Raw genomic sequence first — 15733 nt, forward strand, 5'->3', positions numbered from 1 at the left:
TGGCCTTGGGCAAGTGACTGAACCTCTCTGAGGTTGTGTCCAAGTCCATCAGTAGGGTCGTGACTTCAGCCTGCAGGGAGCTAGTGACACCAGATGAGAGGGTGCGTGTAAAGCGCTGAGCAAGATGCCTGATGCATCGTCGGCACTCCCATCGTGGTTCTTACTGATTTTTTAAATTGTAAAATACCCATAACATATTGCCATCTTAACCATTTTAAGTGTGCCGAGGGGCATTAAGTACATTCACATTTTGTGCAGCCGTTTCCACTGTTTGTCCGCAGAACTTTTTCTGTCAGTGAAGTTGTTCATGGTTCTTCCCAGTGGGTGGGCTGCCTTCTGAGGGAAAGCTAACAAGGGCCATGAGGAAATTTCAGTTGTGACTGAACTGTTCTGTATCTTGATTGTGGTGTTGGTGGTGGTTACATGACTGTATACGTTTGTCAAAAGTCCCTAAACTCTACACTCAAAAGGATGCATTTCGCTTATATATAAATTATACCTCCATTAAAAAAAAACTTTTAAAATGTAATTTCCTCCAGCCAAGATTTTGCTAATTATGAAGTGGTGCATAATGAAGATGAACTCATTTACCCAGAGGACTGCATTCAGAGGCGCTCAATTAATGTTTCCACTAGGCCAGCAATTCCCAACATATCCCCTGAAATGGGGGCCTGCAGAGAAGGTTCTGGGTGCCCCCTTGATAAGATGAAAGGGTTCTCTGGTCAAATAAGAGCAGGGCACAGGAAATAAAGTTTTAAATGTTTAATTGCAGTCAGACTTCTCAGACCCTTTGCCAGGATAAAACATGTTGTGAATTGTAATGAATTTCCCCGTGAATTCCCCAGGCCCAGCCCCTGGGGGTGTTGGTAAAGGCTTCTTTGAATTAAGTAGATGTTCAGGTGCCCAGGAGCCAGAATCTCACACTGCAGAAGCCTTCTTGGGAAAGTGAACAGAGCACCAAGGTTGTTTGGGTGTGTGCCAGGACTCAGGGTCAGGAAGCCGGGTGAGGGTCTCAGCTGACTGAACCTGGAGCTGAGATAAATACCACCCTTCCCTGGGAGTGGGGAGAAGGAAGGCGGAGCAAGTTCAGAATGGGGCCAGGCCCCCTTTTGGGGTGATGAAATGTTTTAGAACCAGATAGAGTTGGTGGTTGCACAACACGGCAAATGTACTAAATGCCACCAAAGTGTTCACTTTAAAAGGGTTGGTTTTATCTTAAGTCAATTTCACCTCAATTAAAAGAAAAGCCAGTTCTTACATTAACAACCTACATTTTTACTTACCGTCTCTGAAATAGCTACATATTACCTCATTTACCTAGAGGGTAGCCGAGGCTCAGTGAAGTTCACCAACTAGCCAAAGACACACAGCTGTGTAAGTGACAGAGTTGGGGCTGGAAGCCAAATTTGGGGCTCCAGAGCCAGAGCTCCACTGCACCCCAGTGACCTCCTTGACGAAAGGGCACCTGCTATGAGGGATTTGTGAGCAGACCAGCTCCGGTCCACTGTGACTTTCGTCTCCCCTCTTCCAGTCCCCGAGCTGCTTCAAGCTGGTGGACCCCAGCTGGCCATCTTTCCCCACAGCAGCGTCGTTGACTGCGGCCCACCTTCAGGACCCCTGGGCCCCTTTGCAAAGGCAACCGCCTCCCAAGGGCTGACCACAGCCTGGCCCAGTCTCCATGATTTAGCTTATCATGATGTCCCGTACCGACTACAACTATTTCTGCTTTCATAAGCAGTGTTGCAACGGAAAAAGATAGACGTAACTGTGGCTTGGGCCAGGAAATGTCAGCTGCCCCTGTTAGGGGCAGCTAGGAGATTCTGATTACTTGTGGGCGCTGAATCCTTGTGAACATCAACAGGGTAAGGGAAAGAAGAAGAAGAAGTAGTAGAAGAAGAGGTATGAGAAGTGCAAATTCCACTCACCTTCTTTGCAGGTGATAAGATAATCCAGGAGAACGGACAGATGAACCTTCCTGATGAATCTGAGCTCATGCACCCTCAGCCCCATCCCAGCCTCACTGCCGTGTTTCTGTTTCAGACGTCTTGTGGGTGGTATGGAGTAATGCAGAAGTGGTCGGAACCCACCCCAGATGCTAAGGCGATTACAACGCAGCACTGTGAACGTGGCAGGTCTCCCAGCCTCCCCGAGCTTCAGTTCCCTTATCTGTATAAGGTGTGAAATAACGACCCCGTTTCCCACAGTGTTTACACATAATGAGAGGAAAGGTGTGTGCGGAGTGCTGGCCCCTAACGGCATTTCTGCTGGGAGACCGGCTGGGAAGCACTGCAGTGGTCCTGACGTGGATGATGGTGCCTTAGGTTCAGATGGTGGTAGGAAAGGAGATGGGGGGAAAAGGATGATCGAGAGAGATTTGGGAAAGGGGGGACAAAATGGAGAGGGTAGGCTGATGGAGGGAGAAGGGGAGGGAGGGGTCGAGGGTGATGCCCGATTTCTAGGTGGGCATTTGAGTGGGTGGTGGTGCCACTATACCCGGAGGAGAACAGTTTGGGGAGCGAATTTTGTGAACTTGGTATTCTGTGTGCAGAGTGACAGCACACCCATCAGGGCAACAGTTGGATGTTTGCATCTGGAACTCAGGGAAAGGGGTGCAGGCTGGAGGTGTGAGCGTCAGAGGTGCTGTAAGTGGGTACCCTCACCCCAGGGGTCCACCACGCCAGGTCCCTGCACCTCCCCCCACCCCCCAATCCTGGCAAACCCTCTCTGACACCTTCTGCTTTACCCTCCTGGCCGCTGGAATGGCCAGTAGGGCCCAGATGCCACAGAGGCTACATTTCGTTCTGGGGGCAGCAAGAGCCCCCAAAGGGAAGGGAGAGGGGACCCTGGTCTGGCTTGAGAAGCTGGAAGAGCAAAACCCAGCCCCCCAAATCGAGGTGCTCAAGGCTACCCTGGGGGTACAGGCAGGAAGCCTGGGGACCCCTGGAGAGGAAGCCACTGGCTGAGTCTGGGTGATCCACACACAGGATGAGCTACGCAAAACCAGAAAGGACGAGCCTCGTCGCAGCATTGGAATGAGCTGTTCTCAGGAAGGAGCCCGCGAGATGTTAAACCTCCTGCCACCTGCTGGCTTCTGTCACCAACAAGATGCTCTCAACGAGGGGGCTCATCCTGCTGGCACACCTCCAAGTTGGGGCGCTCACTCCCTACACTTGGGCCACCCAGACCTTCTGCCTCTCCTCCCCGGGAAAACTCGGCTAGTCCTCTCCACCATTTGCCAAAGGGCTCTACTTCCTTGCCCATCTCTCTCCTCTTGCAACGAAGCCTCAGAACAACCACAGTGATAATCACAGGACGTTCCCAGTGGAGTCACCTCGTTTGCACGTTCAGCCTCTACCCTGTACAAGATGCCAGGACCTGGGTGAGGTCCCAGGATAGGGTCCACGCCACAGGCGTGGGGGGCAGTTCAGAGGTCATCACACGTCCTCCGTCAAAGCACCAGTCCCCGATAGCACCTGCTAGTTCTCTTAAAGTTGCTGGAACACCCACACCTCCTTTGCTGCCTTCCTGAGTCACGTCTGCTGCATTACCTTAAAGGGCCGGCCTTTCAAGCAAAATGAGTGCGGCGCCACGTAGGTGATGTGAGAGGTTTTCAAGGGTAATGTCGAGCCCCCCTGACTTTGTCCTACGTGTAAGGCAAGCATGGAATGCAGCTCTGCCACGTTGCAGGGCTCGGTCTCAATCACGTCCCCATTGTACAGCTGAAAAAACCTGAAACTCAGAGAGCAGTGCGAGGGGCTCCAGAGCTGCAGCCGTGGACACAGCCCCCAGCGCAGAGCGGGGCGGCCACGCCAAGGAGGCTGCCCATCCAGGCACCCATCGTGCGCTGGACGAGGGAGGAGGAGGCTCCGGGTGGGGCCATCGAAGGCAATTTGATGCCACAAATTTGGTTAAGAGAACGAACAGCTCCAAAATGCGTGCATGGCACGGTGGGCCCAGGTTTGCACGTGTTGGTAATTGGGGAAAGACAAGTTTGCAACTTCTAATGCGTGGGCCACTCCACAGCCTCACAGTGAAGACCCTACCCCCGAGATCCACCAGCTCTCTTTCTTGGCCAACTTTCTCACCTGACTCAAGACAGAGTGTAGAAAGACCGGCCTTGCACCACCACGCTGCCATCTCTAATCGCCCGCAGTCACTCCACAAAAGCACCAGGATCTTCTCCAGCCATGACTTGCCAACTGCCTGAGCTTCCCCTTATGTGTCACTTGGGATGAGGGGCACCAACCACAGTGGCTTTGGATGGATGTTTATTTCTCTCTCAGGTTAAAGTCTGGTGGTAGGATGTAATAACAATGCTGAGAGACATCTCTGCTCCCTGAGGACCCAGTCTCCTTCCAACTTCCCACTCCATCCTCTGTAGGGTGTGGCCTTTGCCCTCATGGCCCCAAGATGGTGGCTAGAGTTCCAACCATCACATTCAAATTCCAGGCAGCAGGATTGAGGAAGTGAAGAAGAAAAGAGGTAAGAGGAACTTACTAATTATCCTTTATGATAAAGAGTCCTGGAAGCAGCCACTTCTGGTTTATATCCCGTTGATCAGAACTTAGTCATGGGGCCATACACAGCTGCAAAGGGAGCTGGGAAGCAGAGTATTTTGGGAGCTGTGGCCAGCTAAAAGTTGGGGTTCTATTATCATGGAAGAAAAAGAGCAGATAAAAGGGAGCAATCAGCAATTTCTGCCCTTCCCAGGCTCTGGGGCCAGGACAGGAAAGCAGAAGGCATCCCACCCCACTGTGGCCTCGGCACTTCCCTCCAGGTGAGGGAAGTGGGCAGTGGACGGTGGCCACACAGCAGATCTGCAGAAAGCAGCCGGCAGAGGCCCTGAAGATAAATGGGACCCACGTTTCCACCTCCACACACTCCTCAAGAGAGGAAAACATGGCTTCGAGGAAGCCCCTAACATGTCTTCCTCGACAGCAGGCATTACGAGGAGGTGGCCAGGTCACGGCCTTCTGGGTGCAGTTCACACACTCGTGGGGTGCCTGCCACGTGCCAGGCACACACAAGGGCAAAGACGCCCCACCTCCCGCTAGGGCCATGAGACATGAAGGCTGCCACCTCCCTTCCGTGACGTGCTCTGCCCAGGGTGGCTCCTGCCACCAGGGGGTGTGGCTGATCCCCACGACCTCCAAACAAGGCGGCCCCTGAAAGTGAGGGATGAGGCCACCAGTTTGAAAACTGCCTCAAGTGCCAAAAGCACAACCAAAGAAGGTGATGAGCCAGCCCACACAGGACGGCGCTCAGCGTTTTTCTGGTTTTGTGTTTTGATTTTCTTTTTTCTGTCTTGAAAAAATGACTGAAGCTTATTCAATCCTAATGCAAATGGAACCTCTACTTTTGGGTTCCCCATTTACATGGCTGGTTTCATGTACCCTGACAATTCTATCTTGTTCCCGACAACTAGCAACATTTTCCTCTCTGCATTTCTGGGGTGTTGAGAGGGACCTGAGATCGCAGTGGGGGATGGGTAGGCCATGGGAACGGGAGAGCATTCTGGTGTTTCCCTGGGAGCCCCTGTGTGCAGTGACCAGTGTCCCTCTTCAGGCTGGCCAGGGCTTGTGAAGCAAGAGCGTTCATTGTGTGCATCAACCCGGCCAGGCCCTCGGTATCCAGATGTTTGGTCAGACGCCAGTCTAGATGTTGCTGGGAAGGTATTTTGTAGATGAGATTAACTTTTAAATCAGTAGACTTTTTTTTTTTTAAATGAACATTTTATTTATTCATTTTTTTGGCTGTGTTGGGTCTTCGTTTCTGTGCGAGGGCTTTCTCTAGTTGCGGCAAGCGGGGGCCACTCTTCATCGCGGTGCACGGGCCTCTCACTATCGTGGCCTCTCTTGTTGCGGAGCACAGGCTCCAGACGCGCAGGCTCAGTAGTTGTGGCTCACGGGCCCAGCTGCTCCGCGGCATGTGGGATCTTCCCAGACCAGGGCTCGAACCCGTGTCCCCTGCATTAGCAGGCAGACTCTCAACCACTGCGCCACCAGGGAAGCCCTTAAATCAGTAGACTTTGAGGGCAGCAGATGACCCTCCATGATGTGGGTGGGCCTCATGCAATCAGCTGAATGTGGAAAGAGGAAAAAGCCCGAGGTCCCCTGGGGGAGCCCCTGAAGAGGGAACTCTGCTGCAGCTGGCCTGTACTCCAGGCTGCAGCGTCAGGTCTCCCCTGGGTCTCCCGCCAGCCCTGCAGATTTCAGACCTGCCTCCTCCTACAGCCACGTGAGCCGGTTTCCTCAGGTGCATCTCAGTCTCTCTCTCTCTCTCTTTCCCTCCCTGTTTTGTGTCCACACACACACACACACACACACACACACACACACCCCTTTGGTTCTCTTTCTCTGGAGAACCTCAGCTATTACCTGGGGGTTGGGACAGTCTTCCTTGCCTCTCACCAGCAGACATGCCGGTAACCCCAGTGGCTTCCGCAGCCTGAGCCTGACCTGCGGGGCGATACCCTGCTGTCCCAGCCCGTAGAGAATGTGCTCCCAGAGCAGAAACCATGGCGTGGGGTGATCCTGGGAAGAGCGCCCATGATCGGGAATGGCCCCAAGAAAGGCCTGAGGCCTTTGGGAAGGGCTCCCTCTGCTGAAGGTGGGTGGTGAGACGGTTACGAGGCAGCCGCCGGATCTGGTGCAGAGGGCCGCAGGAGGCTGGGCACGGGGCGGGCTGCCCCAGAAGCATCCCTGCCAGAGCCCCTGTCTCTCAAATCCCAACTTCGGGGCAGAGAGACCCCGGTACCCGAGATTATGCTCTCCAGCCTGCTCGCCCCCGTCTGCCTGCTCTGCCTGCCGCCGGCTTTACATTGGTCTTCTTGGCCTCCTGGCGCTGCCGCCCCGGTGCTTGCGGGGGTGGCTGGGGGGCAGTGGGCTGTGACGTCAGCCTCCGCTGTCTGTAGACCCCGGGGGGGATGGGAAGACCTTAGAGCAAAGCCAGAGTCCCAGCTAGGGTGGCTGGCTGGTCCCTGCCTGGGGTGGACGCCTGGGCCTCGGCCTCAGTTTCCTGCCAGACTCAGTTCAAGACCGGTGTGGACTCCCGCCCCTTCCAGCCCTGCCCACGCCCCGGCAACCTTCTGGGCCCCGTGGGACTTCACCTCCCCGACCTGGGGCCTTGCTGCTGAGTCTGTCCTGGCCTTTGCTCCTCTCCTAACACCAGGCCTGTCCCCCAGGACCCCTTCAGCCAAGGTCTCCACTATGGTGAACACATGCCATTAGGACGAGGGAATCCTTGTGGAATATTTCCCATCGCTCACATTTAAAGAAACAATTGTTTAAATCAACTATGCACAGTTGGCTGTTACTCACCCTACTCTGGTCTGGGAGCTTCTGGCCACAACGCTTGTAAACACCTTTGACACCGTTTCCCCAAGAACACTTAAAGAGAAGGGCATAAAATGGGAGACTCTTAACCTTTTCTGAAACAGTAACTTAAAAGAATGGCTTAAAGGTACAGCAAGAGGGACGAGGGTTAGACATAAGGAAGAACTTCCCGCATAGGGCCAGCAATTCCTGGTGGTCTTTAAGCCGAATGCTGATTTATACACATCCTTACGGACAGCTTGGTTGTATGTTGGGTCAGTAGTGAGAAAATGGTGCCACGATGTCAGAGGGAGTTTCCTATTCCCAGAAAGTATTCAGGCAACGCGGGCCTCATAAGCTGGGGCGAGGAGGACATGAACGTGGGTGCTAATGTGACTTAAGCCATCGCTGGGATTGATCAGATACCCAGACACATGGGTGTCCTTGCTTCAAGATACAAAAACAAGACAATAAAAAAAGGGGGAAGAGGAAGAAATGGAGGGCCATCGGCACAGTGACAAACATGTCTCGTGTTTTAAGGTTAACACGCAGGACACCCAATATTATGGTACACTCGTAATTTCCTGATAGGGCTGACAAATTCGGAACATTACAAATCTGCTGGGAAGAGGTTTGGCTAGGAGTTAAATAAAACAAGCAAACCTGCTTCTGAGTGAAAGAACAAGGGTGCCTGACTTTCATCAGGTTCTAGACCTGTGCTGTCCACGGAAGCAGTCAGCGGCCAAAAAGGCTACGGAGGCAAAAGCGAAGTCACGTGGGAGGTCCACGCGCTGCGGCCTTCCCGTGACAGACGAGGGGATGTGCGACGAGCGCTCATGTCTGAGAGACACGGGGACTGCTGTCCCAGCCCCCTCAGCAGAAGGGCGTGTGGTGTCGCTCGACTCCGAGTTACAGGTGCGTGCCGTACGCCAGCTCAGGTGAGGAGACGTGTGGCGAGCTGTCACGTCTCAAGTACGCGTGCGCTGCGGTCACGGTCACAGCTCCGCCGTTGACAGGAGCGTGGTGAGCAGTTACCTGTGAGGCCCACGGGCATACTACGCAGCCTCCACAAAGGAGGGGGCACGTGGTGACTGGTCGTGACGAAGGGACACGTACACCGGTATCGCAGACTCGCAGTTTGAGGGGAGTGTGGGATCAGACGATTCTGAGGTAAATGTGCGTGCTGTTCACAGCCTCTTCAGGGGAGGAGACACATGGTGACTGGTCACGTGTGAGGAACACGTGCAATTCAGTGATAGCCTCCTCAGGTGAGGAAAGCTGTGGTATCGGTCGTATCTGAGGGGAAGGGGCATGCAGTGACAGCCTCCTCAGGTGAAGATGCCGTTTATATCTATGAGGTCTGGGGTGAATGTGCACAGTGTCACAGCCTCCTCAAGTGAGGAGACCTGTGGTAACCGGTCACGTTTTCTTAGAACACTTGCTCTTCAGCAATAGCCTTCTCAGGTGAGGGGACCTATAGTAACAGTAGTGTTTGAGGTAAATATGCACGCTGTCACAGAATCCAGAGGTGAGGAGGAGTGTGGTGATCGGTCAGTTCTGAGGTAACTGTGCGTGCTGTCACAGACTTCTCAGGTGAGGAGTCCTCTTCTGACTGGGCACATTTGAGGGATATGTGCACTATTCTCACAGCCTCCTCAGGTGAAAAGCCTTGTATATCAGTTAAGTATGAGGTAAATGTGCATGCTGCCACATCCTCCTTAAGGGAGGAGACAAGTGGTGCCTCGTCACATGTGTCCGTGCTGTGACAATCTCGAGTAGGAGACACAATGTGACTCATTGAGTGTGAACTACTCCTGCAATACTGTGACAGCCATGTCAGGTGAGGAGACGTATGGTGACTGGTCGTGTCTGAGAGTCACGTGCAACGCTGCAACAGCCTCGTCAAGTGAGGAAGCTTTTCATAAAGGTCGCGTCTGAGGTAAAGGTGATGCTGCCACAGCCTCCTTAAGTGAGGAGACATGTGGTGATTTGCCAGGTCTGAGGTCAATGTGCATTCCTCAGGTAAAGGGGCCTGTGGTCTCAGTCAGTTCTGAGGTAAATGTGCAAGCTCTCTCAGCGTGCTCAAGTGAGGACACATGTGGTGATTGGTCACGTGTGAGGAACACGTGCAATTCAGTGATAGCCTCCTCAGGTGAGGAGAGCTGTGGTATCGGTCGTATCTGAGGGGAAGGGGCATGCAGCGACACACCCCTCAGGTGAAGACGCCGTTTATATCTATGAGGTCTGGGGTGAATGTGCACACTGTCACAGCCTCCTCAAGTGAGGAGACACGTGGTGACCGGCCACTGCTGAAGGACATGTGCACGCTGTCACAGCCTCCTTAGGTGATGGTCCCTGTGGTGTCGGTCACATCTGAGCTACAACTGCACTCTGTCACAGCCTTTCCAGGTGAGAAGACTTTTGTTAAGGGTCACGTCTGTGGGCACGTTCGCTGCTGTCACTGCCTTCACAGGTGAAGGGTTGTGTTGTTTCTGTCACGTCTGATGGACGGGTGTCTGGTGTCACACCGCCTCAGGTGAGGGGACTTGTCTGAACTGTCACGTCTGAGGTGCTCATGCCCCGCTGTCGCTGCTCCGCTGGTGAGGGACGTGCGGTGACCACTCACGTCTTAGGTACACGTGCCAGCTGTCACCGCCTCCTCGAGAGAGGACACACGTGGTGACGGGCTACGCCTAAGGGGCAGGTGCACTGCTATCATGGCCTCCCCAGTTGGAGGTGTGCGTGGCAGCGGTCACGTGAGGTACACGTGCACGTGTCACACCACCTCAGATGAGGGGACGTTGGTGAACTGTCACGTCTGAGGTACTCGTGCACCGATGTCACAGCGCCACGGGTGTGGCGTCGTGTGGTACCAGCCATAACTGAGGTACACGTGGCGACTGATCACGTCTGAGGGACACGTGTGCTGATGTCTGAGCCTCGTCAGACGAGGGGGCGTGTGGTGAACCATCGTGTAAGGGACACATGTACGCTGTCACATCCTCCTCAGGTGAGGGGACATGTGGTGAGCACTCCGGTCTCAGGTACAGGTGCGCTCATCCCCCCTCAGGTGAAGGGGCCTGTGGCACCCGTCGCGCGTGAGGCACACGTGCGCTGCCATCAGTCTCCTCAGCGGGAGGCGCGGGTGCAGTGGCGGCACAGCTCCTCCGGTGGTAGGGCGTGTGGTGACGGTCACGTCTGAGGCACTCACGCTCTGCTCTCGCTGCCCTGACAGCTGAGGGCGTGTGTGCGGTGGGGAGGCAGGCACTGACCTCGACGTCCCGGGGCAGGAGGGGCGCCCTGCTCGGGCCCGCGCTGCTCTGCCTGCTGGCGCTGCGGAAGGTGCAGCTGGCCTCCGGCACGTGCAGCGTGTTTTCATCTAAACAGTGAACCGGACAGAAGAGATTATTACTATTTTCAGGGACCACCCAGTGCATCCTGGAAATAAACTAAATAATGAGTGTTTGATGCACCACGTTCAGACCTACTACGTGCCGGTTCTTTACTGAAGTTACCCCTTTACTCTCCCACAGCCCTGCGAGGGGTTATGTCTCCTGTGAGCTCCTGAGCTCGGGCCTTTCTGGAACGTTCCCCCTCTGGCTTTTGGCCCCTCTCCCTTCTCCTCAACCAAGCTCTTCCCTCTTTCCTCCCTCTATTCCCTCCTTGCTCTTAGGGGGCCTTGACATGGCAGTGAGAGGATTTTCTGGGTTCCCTGAACAGTTTAATCAGATGTCATCATCAACAGGAAGGAAGCAAGGGAGGGGTGGCGGGGAGAGAAGGGGGTCTCTGCCCGGGTTGGGTCGGGTGCCCACTTCCCCAGGTCTCTGCTCAGGGTCACTCCCACCCATCCATTCATCCGTCCACTCGACGGCTATTTACTGGGCATCTGCTGTAATTACTGGGCACAAAGCAGTGACTGAGACCAACAAACACCCCTGCGCTCACGGACCTATAGACCCACGGGGGGAAGACGATGAACAAAACCAGAAGCTCCGTCTGCAGTCCCGTCGCTGGGGATACGCCCCACGGTCGCAGTTTGAAATGGCGCGGCCGGGGTCGGGGGGGGGCCTTGCTGAGTGGGGACCTGAAGGTGGCGAGGAGGGAGCCACCTGAGTACGCCTGCACTTTATTTCACATTATCTAGAATGTGCTGCTGGTCAATCAGGCTCCTCCCAGCCCAGGGGGCTGGGTCTGGTCTGTGACTTGCCCGTCTGTAACCTCTGCTTTAGGGATGAAAATTCTAAGCTGCTCTAGATGTTAATTCAGTTGCTCTTATATAATTGGGGGGAAAAGAGTTCCTCAGGCAGAGGAACCGAACCTCTCTTCGGAAGGGTTTTAGAACGTTTCCCCTCCCCACACGAGCTGGGTGGACCTTAGGGGAGACCTGCCTCACGCTTGGCCCAGGATGGGAGCCAGAGTGAAGGTGCAGGAGCTCCTGGGGACTCAGGGCGCAGAGGGCCGGGCCGGGCGGCCCCCAAAGGCGTGCGCGTGGCCCGCGAGCTCCGTCCTCCTCTCTGCTCCGTGTTTATCCTTCTGTGAAATGGGCACCTATTCGGTAGGGTTGTTGAGGATGATAAATGAGGCAACACACGTGCCCCTCCCCGACACCCACTGGCTGCTCCTCCCGCTCTCAGATGCGCCCAGGCCGCGGCTCATCTCTGCACCCCCAGACGCGATACCCCCAGGGCGAGGATGCGGGACCCACCACACCGTGACCCTAACTGTGAACAAGCCATCAGATCGGAACCCCAGGGTCTCTGCCCAGGGAGCCCAGGCCTCTGTGCAGACACCGTGAGCGCATGATTCTCGGGCTCCCCGGGGAGGCCTGTTTTGACACAGACCTGCAGGCCCCACTGCACACCTGCCAAGTCCAAATGTGTTCTTTCTCCTAACAGAAGTGGCAGGCTCAGGGAAAGGGACATGCGGGCCACCAATCCTGGCTGTGCCATCACCACACACTGTGACCCCGGAGACGTCACCTCCCCTCTCTGGGCCTCAGTTTATCTCTCTGAACCAGCTGGGCTGTGGATCTGGAAGGACCATCGACTTTTCCATCACAGGAACACACAGTTGTGGAGTTGAGAACTCTGCCCCCCACGGGGCAGACAGAGGGAAGGGGGTCCCACCAAGGAAGGCTTGGCAACTCCCAGGGGCCAGGGCTCAGCCTGGTCCCAACGAAGACGTGTACCCTCTCCTGCCAACTGAGAGGGCCAGTTACAGACTGCTTACTCTCATCGGAAAAGGCTGATTTCTTCTGTACGTGGATGGGACATCAGATGATACTAGGGAATTGCCTTAATTTTTCTAGCTGTGACACGTAACAAATACTCTACTATCCCTTAGAGAGAGCTCTTGAAATATTTATAGGTGAAATGACACGATCTGGGATTTTCTCGAAACACCTCCAGGAAAACCAATAACAAATGACCAAATGAGAATGTGCAGAGACCACAAAACAAAACTGCCAGAGTATCTTAGGTGATGGCGGCTGCCTTGGAGGCCGCGTGCTAACTCTGCTTCTGAGTGTCAGGAATTTCGTAACAAAATGCAGGGGAAAGCGAACTCCTTTCAAAATCATCGATACAAACACATTCCATGGGGCTTATCTCTAGAGGATATAGAAGTATCGACTTCAGTGATTGGAGTTAGGGAGGGGTGATCACGGCAGACTTAACCTCCTGGTTAAGCAGTGGTAACAAGTCCTCTCTCTCGGCACCACACCTGTTACTTCGCTGCCTAAGAAAACCTGAAATTCACTCACATCAAGGAGCAGAAAACTGATAACAGCCCAGACTGTCACACCTTCCAAGGATTTACATTTGAGAGGAGGGGCAGAGTCTTAAAATACAGAAAAACCCCAACTTGCTATTTTCCTTTATCGATCCTGTACCTGCATGGAAACTGAGGCTGGGTTTCATCTTAGAGGCTGGAGGGATGGCAGGGAGAAAGCTCTTTCCCAGCGACTTTGACAGCTGAAGAAGCGCAGCGGGCGGCTGGCTCTCAGTCACGTGCTCCACGGAGGGCGGCTGGAGCTTTTCTGTTGACTGCAGGGAAAACTCACAGGGCGTGGGGAGCAGGTAGGCAAGGAAGGAAGTGTCAAGGTCATTTTGAGCTGCAGCCATGCACTGATTAACACCTACTGTGTGCCAGTACATGGGTACCTCAGTGAACACCATGGGCAGAACCACTGCTAACGTTCTCCTTCAACCCACAAAGAAGAATGAATGAATGAATGAATGATGCTCTTGTAGGTTTTTGTCCCCCCACTTTTCCTTTCTCAACCACCCGCCCCATGGAGGGAGTTCTCATCTAAACCCACTGTGATGGTTACCATTTAAACCCATAGACCGAGTAAAGCAGATTGCCCTCTCTAGTGGGGTGGGCCTCATCCAATCAGTTGATGGCCTGAATAGAACAAAAGGGCTGACTCTCCCACTGAGTCAGAGAGACTCCCCCTGCTGACTGCCTTTAGCTGGGCCATCGGCTTTTTCCTGCCTTTGGACTTGAACTGAAACTTCAGCTCTGCTGGCTGGCATGTGTGTGTGTGTGTGTGTGTGTGTGTGTGTACAAAGATACACACATATTCCTTTGGTCCTGTTTCTCGGGAGACCCCCGACCAGTACACCCACCTTCTGCTCCCTGGTACTGTCCCACCTTCGGTTCCACTGAGGGATCACCAGAGTCATTTCTATTTGAATCAGCAAATGCCCACTCTGTGTCCAGTAGGGCTCGGGGTGTGGCCAGCAGAGGCAGAGTGGAGCTCTGTCAGCCCCCTGGCCACCAGCCAACGTGCCCAGGAGTAGCCTGCTCCCTTACTCTCAGTTTATTTAACCAAGCAGACAGTGAGAAAGAAACCCCTCCCAGCGAAGACCATCTCCGTGTGAAACTGGCCCCTCCCCAAGGCGAACATCATTCCACACCGTTGTGGTCACTTTTACTCTGCCATGTGCTCTCTGCCTTTTTTTTTTTTTTTTTTAGAAAGAAGGGTTTCTATTTATTTATTTATTTTTGGCTGTGTTGGGTCTTCTTTTCTGTGCGAGGGCTTTCTCTAGTTGTGGCAAGCGGGGGCCACTCTTCATCGCGGTGCGCAGGCCTCTCACTGTCGCGGCCTCTCTTGCTGCGGAGCACAGGCTCCAGACGCGCAGGCTCAGTAGTTGTGGCTCACGGGCCTAGTTGCTCCACGGCATGTGGGATCTTCCCAGACCAGGGCTCGAACCCGTGTCCCCTGCATTAGCAGGCAGATTCTCAACCCCTGCGCCACCAGGGAAGCCCTGCTCTCTGCTTTTGCGTAATCCTATTTTGTTGAGACTTTTCCACAGGTCGACACTGTCTAATATCCCAAGAAAGTAACTCAGAATGAAAACCGTTCCCACAGAGATGCGTGAGCATCGTGTGTGATAGTCAAAAATGAAAGATAACCTATGTGGCCATTTAACGGGGAACAGAAACCCACAAAGTGGCCACGAATGGAATCGCGTGTGTCGGGTCATCCCTCTGCAGATATGACGGAGGGCCCAGTGCCAGACATGGGGAGGAAAGGCACCTCTCATGGTCGTCAGCGCTTAACAACTAACCTCTCACACAACTGTAATTTAGCTGATGTGTTTCAGAATCAAGTAATGTGCCTTTTTTGAAGTTAAAATGCAAATACTGTGTAGGTGCATGAATATTTATGAAATAATGTTACGGGAAAAGACCCAGATCACAAAACTGCATTTCCCCTGGGATGATGACCACACACAATATGTACACACGTGGCTTCAGGTCAGAAGGCGGGCGAAATGGTCACAGTGAAGGTGCAGGTGGGGGCCCTGGCTCTCTTCTCTCTCCCTTGCATCCTGGGTCCTCCCACACCCACCATAACTTCGTTGAGATCAGTCCCGGACCTTCCCCCTCTGCTGCTCTGGCTGGACCCCTGGGACCAGAGCACCCACCAGCTGGACGCCCCAGGTGAGGGAGGGTGACCGCTTCCCCCGGCCTTCCTCTCCACGGAGCGGTCCTTGCCGGGGCTGGCGTGCGGCCACCTCCTGTCTGCTGGGCTGGCCTCCGGGGTGACGCTGGGCTTGGGGTCCCTGAAGTCCAGGGCCACGTCCTCCAGAGGGTGGGGGGAAGAGTGGCCGCTGCCGCCCTCGCGGTCCCAGCCTTGGAGCACCGGGTGGCCGCAGTGAGGGCAATGCTCTCGGTGCTCCTTGAGGGCCTGGGCGCTCAGCCCGGCCTCTGCTGCCATCCTCGGGTGGGAGTGCCCAGCTCCAGGCCGGCCGGGGAGCACAGCTGGGGGACCAGATTCTTCACACTCAGGGAGCTCGGCTTCTGTGGGAAAGTGGCAGCAGCGGACGGTCAGATGTCCCCGGGCCACCCCTGCGGCCCCAGGTTGGGCCCCAGAAGTGGACCCAGCTGCAGGGGTCACGGTGCGAACACCT

The sequence above is a fragment of the Balaenoptera ricei genome, chromosome 15, assembly GCF_028023285.1.
Source record: "Balaenoptera ricei isolate mBalRic1 chromosome 15, mBalRic1.hap2, whole genome shotgun sequence".
Classification (NCBI taxonomy): Eukaryota; Metazoa; Chordata; class Mammalia; order Artiodactyla; family Balaenopteridae; genus Balaenoptera; species Balaenoptera ricei.